This window comes from Stegostoma tigrinum, chromosome 11 (genome assembly GCF_030684315.1).
Source record: "Stegostoma tigrinum isolate sSteTig4 chromosome 11, sSteTig4.hap1, whole genome shotgun sequence".
Taxonomy (NCBI): Eukaryota; Metazoa; Chordata; class Chondrichthyes; order Orectolobiformes; family Stegostomatidae; genus Stegostoma; species Stegostoma tigrinum.
The window spans coordinates 2,432,496-2,439,071 of record NC_081364.1 but is presented as its reverse complement, the minus strand read 5'-3'; positions in this window follow the sequence as shown (position 1 = coordinate 2,439,071).

The window sequence follows — 6,576 nt, the reverse complement described above, 5'->3', positions numbered from 1 at the left end:
CCATCCTTGTAACCCTACATTTCCCATGGCCAACCAACCTGTGCATCTTTGGACTGTGGAAGGAATCCAGAGCAAACCCATGCAGGTACAGGGAAAAACGTGCAAACTCCACACAGGGTGGAATTGAGCTCACGTCCCTGGTGCTGTGAGGCAGCACGGCTAACCACTGAGCTGTTGTGCACCCCTAGCTAAGTTAGAATCGCTTACACAAGCTCACCTTTGGTAAAAATTTATAACTAAGATAGCTAATTTTAGCTGTTTTATTATGGCTCCCAATTGTGTTACATGCTCTTTCCAAATTTTACTGTATATTAATATGTGATCTGAGAAAATTGCAGAATTAGGTACATGAACTTTTACTTGGTTGAGAAGTATTTGGAATATATCTGCAGTGATTTTCAATCTGAATGGCAGGATTTAACACTGATGGAACCCATGTGGCATTTCAAAAGTTGATATCTTGTAGCCCTTGATGTCGATGGTATCTGGCAGTATCCTTCACTAAATCAACCTTGTAAAGGATGAGGCTCTGCCAATCCTATTAATACAATCTTCTAACCTAATTGTGTATTATTTTATTACTGACTTTGCTTATCTGTAGTCTCTGCAGAACCTCGCCAACCCAACAGTTTTAGGAAATAATACTACTAGTAAAATTCCAATCAGTTTGACTAGGTTCAATTTTCTAATATATACCAAATACCTGTTTTCAAACTGAGTCTCTTTGTTTGAGTGTAATATTATTTTACTGCTTTTGATTCCTCCATAACCACATCATGTCTGTTTGAGTTCGTACACCCACATTCATCTATACAGAACTGTAATGAGAAGCAATTTTTTCAGCCAAAGGGTGATGAATCTGTGGAACTCATTGCCGCAGAGGGCTAGACAGGCCAAGTCATTGAGTGAATTTAAGACAGCGACAGAATCTATGAAGAAATCCAGACCTTTCTCCCATCCCTGAGAATATTTGTGTTAAAAACCAAAAGAACTGCGGATGCTGTAAATCAAGAAAAAAAGCAGAGGTTGCTGGTAAAGCTCAGCAGGTCTGGCGACATCTGTGAAGGAGAAAACAGAGTTAACATTCTGAGGAAGGATCACTGGACCTGAAACATTAACTCTGATTTTTTCTTCACTGATGCTGCCAGACCTGCTGAACTTTTCCAGCAACTTTGTTTTTGTTCCTGATATTTGTGATAATATGCTTTCATCATTGTTTTGAGAGTCTGTTGGTATTACCATATATCTTTGCGTTTGATGTGCTGTAGATAGTAACTCTTTTACCCTGAGTTACTGCGTTTAGAAATATTGGATATAAAATGGGAACCTTAGTCCAGCTGTACTTTTATTGATAAACAATTGTAGTGGTTGTAACAGGGTCAACCAGCTGGATTGGGGCTGTTAATCTGGTCTCATCAGGAAGTCCTGGCAGGCAGATGTAAATGGGAGTGTTGGAGTTGCTGACAATGACACTGACGAAGCTGTACCACAGTCAAAGACTTTCCACAGGTGACTCGGTGACAGGACACTGACCTCTGTGGAGTTATTTCAGTGGCAATGAGAGAAAAGCATGCTCCTGAAGGAATTTGCTTACACTTGTTGTCTTTGAGTTGGGGTGAATCCTTATGGCACCATGCTGTTATTTGGGAAGCTAGAACTTGCCACCAAAAACTGAGCCCAGTATGTGGAATAAGTGGGTTATTCTTTCCTGGGCAAATGGCATTGGGGCAGATGCAAATCAATGAGTAATTCTCCTGGTAGCTTGAAAAAACTTTCCCGGCTCCTACTTGATCATTGTACCAGCACCCCCCTCCTCCCCACCACCACCACCAATGTAAGTATAGGGACAGCTCCAGTGGAGTTATTAATGGGGAGAAGACACTGCAGCAGCTTAAACCTGATCTTCCCAGACCTGGGGGTGGGGGGTGGGGTGTGTGGTGTGTGAAATAGTGTCAGGATTGTCAATGCTGGACACAAGACTTCACTAAGTGAGGGTGAGAGAGTTTACTGCAGGGGGTGGAGTTTGGTGTCATAACTATGGGAATGGCCGTGCATGGACAAGAGCCTGGCTAGTGATGTATAAAATTTGGGTAGGTGAGACGGTCCTGAACAAGCACATGGACCATACGGAAGCTGCAAACTCACAAACAGTGGGGGAGCAGAATGTGCCTGGCTCCTCAGAATGGTTGGAAAGTCTGTCAGAACCCATGGGCTCTTCGTCTCCATCCAGTGTTGATGAGTCCCTCCGATTCCGAGATGGACACAGCAAATGTCTTTGTTGCCTGAAGAAGAAAGTGAATTTCCAAGGAGGCATTCCTGGTGCAGGAGGTAAGCTCCCATGTGTTACACACTTCCCAAATCAGAAACTCAGCTGAAGGAATCTGACCTGGTGCTAAACGCCCCAGGAGGGGCCACAGAAAGAACAAACCAGCCTATGTGCTCAGACTAAGAGGGGAGAGGGATGTAGTGACTGTAACGAGGTCATCCAGGTGGACCACGTTGTTTAGGAGATCCGTGACTGGGTCTGTCAGTCTGGGCCAATCAGGGAGCCCTGGCTGACAGATAGAATCAGGAATGTCAGAGGTCCTGTTCTCGCTGAGAGCTGGCTCTGACGAAGCCATGCCAGGGTCGAGGACTCTCTGTGTAAATCAGGGGTGACTTGGTGATGGGAGACTAGCCTCTGTGGAATTATTTTGACAATAATAACTAAAACATCAAGTTAATTTTTCCTTTACAACTTTAGTTAATAATTTCCTCAAAGGAATTGCTTCTGGAAATCGTACTATTACATTGATAAGGGTATGTAGGACGAACTGGTGTCCTGTTTTCAATTTTGGTAACAGTGCTCCACTCTGTACTAACACTCTGCAAACTTAATGTAAAAAGACTTGTGTGGGTATTAACATTGTGAGTTTGAATTTATGTTGAAGTTCTCCTGCTATTTGATATGTTTTACAGAACTATAGTACCCCTAATAAAAACTTGGGCCTGTTTATAAGATGCTGGTTTGTTGATGTTTGAGTTTTCTGTAGTCCCACATGCCCTGGAAAGTGACAGTGAGCAAAAGCTTAGCATACTTAGTGTAACTTGGGGAAATGTGAGGCGATGCACTTTAGCAGGAAGAATAGAGGAGCTGGATATTATTTAAATGGGGGAAGACTGCAGAAAGGTACAGAGCAGAAGGATTTGGGATTCCTTGTCTATAAATGACAAAAAGCCAGCATCCAAGTTCAGCGAGCAGTAGGAAAGGCAGATGGAATGTTGGCCTTTATCTCAAAGGGAACGGAGTAAGAAAGGTCTAGGCCCGAAACGTCAGCTTTCCTGCTCTTCTGATGCTGCTTGGCCTGCTGTGTTCATCCAGCTCTACATCCTGTTATCTCAGAGTATAAAATGTTATCTCAGAGTATAAAAGCAGGGAGGTTTTGCTAACGCCATACAAGACTCTAGCTTACACACACGCACACGCGCACACGCACACGCGCACACGCACACGCACACACACACGCGCGCAAACATATATATCTATGGGATGATTGCAGATACTTTGTATTTTATTCAAAAAGCACATAATTTATATACAGTCAGTCAATGTGGCATTTTATAAATTCCTACTTTAGAAACAAAACCAGTCTGACTCCAAGCCAAAACACAAACAGACTCTAAACAAGGCCTCACACCTAACATGCATTGTCTGATCTAAAATGTCACCTCTTCCTTACATTGAAAAAACCTTTAGTTGTCACGGGAAAGGAACTTGAAGGAATTTGGGGATTTATATATACATATTAATCAATTAAAACCTTTAACTGATTAAAGATTAAACATTATCTTAGGTTAGTTTAGTGCATCCTCATCAATGGTGCGAACCTAAGATCTTTTACTTACAAATTCAGTGTCTGATACCACCTCTCTCACGAACACCTGAAGGAGTAAGACTCTGAAAGACTGTGTTTTCAAATAAACCTGTTGGACTTTAACCTGCTAAGATAATAAAGTGTGAAGCTGGATGAACACAGCAGGCCAAGCAGCATCTCAGGAGCACAAAAGCTGACGTTTCCGGCCTAGACCCTCACTGAAACATCAGCTTTTGTGCTCCTCTGATGCTGCTTGGCCTGCTGTGTTCATCCAGCTTCACACTTTATTATCGGATTCTCCAGCAACTGCAGTTCCTACTATCTCTGAAGTACTGTGAATGGTTTCGGTGGCCTTATCTAAGGAAAGAGACTGGCATCAAATGTAATTCAGAGAAGGTTCAATTAGCTGATCCCCGGTATGAAGGGATTACATTAGCAGGATAGTTTGGGCCTCTACTTATTGAAGTTTAAAAAAATGAGGGGCAACTTCATTGAAACATACAAGATTCTCATGGGACTTGACAGGGGAGATGGGGAATGTTGTTTCCCCTTGTGGGAGAGCCTAGAACAAGAGAACATCTCTCAGAATGCCCATTTAAGACAGAGAGGAGAAGGAATTCCTTCTCAGAGGGGAATGAATCAGTGGAATTCTTTATCACAGATGGCTATTGAGGCTGGGTCATTAGTATATTCAGTGCTGAGACAGACAGATTTTTAATCAGGAAGGGAATAAAAGGTTATGGGGGAAAGGCAGGAAAGTGGAGTTGAGCTTTACCAGGTTAGCCATGATCCCTTTGATTTAGATTTTTAGATTTAGATTTAGACTTTAATGTCACATGCACTTGAATACAAAAGTACAGGATTGCAGTGAACAAGTGTATAATGTCAACAGCGACGTCTTAGATACACATACCCGGATATAAAAACTTAACAACAAGGTAGAAAGAAATAAGGAACAAAGGTAAAAGTTAAACGTTACAGTCCTTCTCAGTATTAAGTCAAAAATATAAAATAAAGCTAACAGTTCAACCATTGCAGACTTTCTTAAGTGCTTGGCTGTGCTGGGACCACACTTCCTACAAGGCCTCGATCTCCTCCGCTTTGGCACACTTTCCCTCTACTGCCTCTATCATCCCTGCTCCCCTACTCCCCTACTCCCCTACTCCCCTGCTCCCCTACTCCCCTACTCCCCTACTCCCCGACTCACCTGCTCCCCTACTCACCTACTCCCCAACTCCCCTACTCCCCTGCTCCCCTGCTCCCCTACTCCCCTGCTCCCCTACTCACCTGCTCCCCTACTCCCCTACTCCCCTGCTCCCCTGCTCCCCTGCTCCCCTACTCCCCTACTCACCTGCTCCCCTGCTCCCCTACTCACCTGCTCCCCTACTCCACTACTCCCCTGCTCCCCTACTCCCCTGCTCCCCTACTCCCCTACTCCCCTGCTCCCCTACTGCCCTGCTCCCCTACTCCCCTACTCACCTGCTCCCCTACTCACCTGCTCCCCTACTCCCCTACTCCCCTGCTCCCCTACTCACCTGCTCCCCTACTCCCCTACTCCCCTACTCCCCTACTCACCTGCTCCCCTGCTCCCCTACTCACCTGCTCCCCTACTCCCCTACTCCCCTACTCACCTGCTCCCCTGCTCCCCTACTCACCTGCTCCCCTACTCCCCTACTCCCCTACTCACCTGCTCCCCTGCTCCCCTACTCCCCTACTCCCCTGCTCCCCTACTCCCCTACTCCCCTACTCACCTGCTCCCCTACTCCCCTACTCCCCTACTCCCCTGCTCCCCTACTCCCCTACTCCCCTACTCACCTGCTCCCCTACTCCCCTACTCCCCTACTCCCCTGCTCCCCTACTCACCTGCTCCCCTACTCCCCTACTCCCCTACTCCCCTGCTCCCCTACTCCCCTGCTCCCCTACTCACCTGCTCCCCTACTCCCCTACTCCCCTGCTCCCCTGCTCCCCTACTCCCCTACTCCCCTACTCACCTGCTCCCCTGCTCCCCTACTCACCTGCTCCCCTACTCCCCTACTCCCCTACTCCCCTGCTCCCCTACTCACCTGCTCCCCTACTCACCTGCTCCCCTACTGCCTTGCTCCCCTACTCCCCTACTCACCTGCTCCCCTGCTCCCCTACTCCCCTGGTCCCCTGCTCCCCTACTCCCCTACTCACCTGCTCCCCTGCTCCCCTACTCACCTGCTCCCCTACTCCCCTACTCCCCTACTCACCTGCTCCCCTCTCCCCTACTCACCTGCTCCCCTACTCCCCTACTCCCCTGCTCCCCTACTCCCCTACTCCCCTACTCCCCTGCTCCCCTACTCACCTGCTCCCCTACTCCCCTACTCCCCTGCTCCCCTGCTCCCCTGCTCCCCTACTCACCTGCTCCCCTACTCCCCTACTCCCCTGCTCCCCTGCTCCCCTACTCACCTGCTCCCCTACTCCCCTACTCACCTGCTCCCCTGCTCCCCTACTCCCCTACTCCCCTGCTCCCCTACTCCCCTACTCCCCTACTCACCTGCTCCCCTACTCCCCTACTCCCCTACTCCCCTGCTCCCCTACTCACCTGCTCCCCTACTCCCCTACTCCCCTACTCCCCTGCTCCCCTACTCCCCTGCTCCCCTACTCACCTGCTCCCCTACTCCCCTACTCCCCTACTCCCCTGCTCCCCTACTCACCTGCTCCCCTACTCCCCTACTCCCCTACTCCCCTGCTCCCCTAC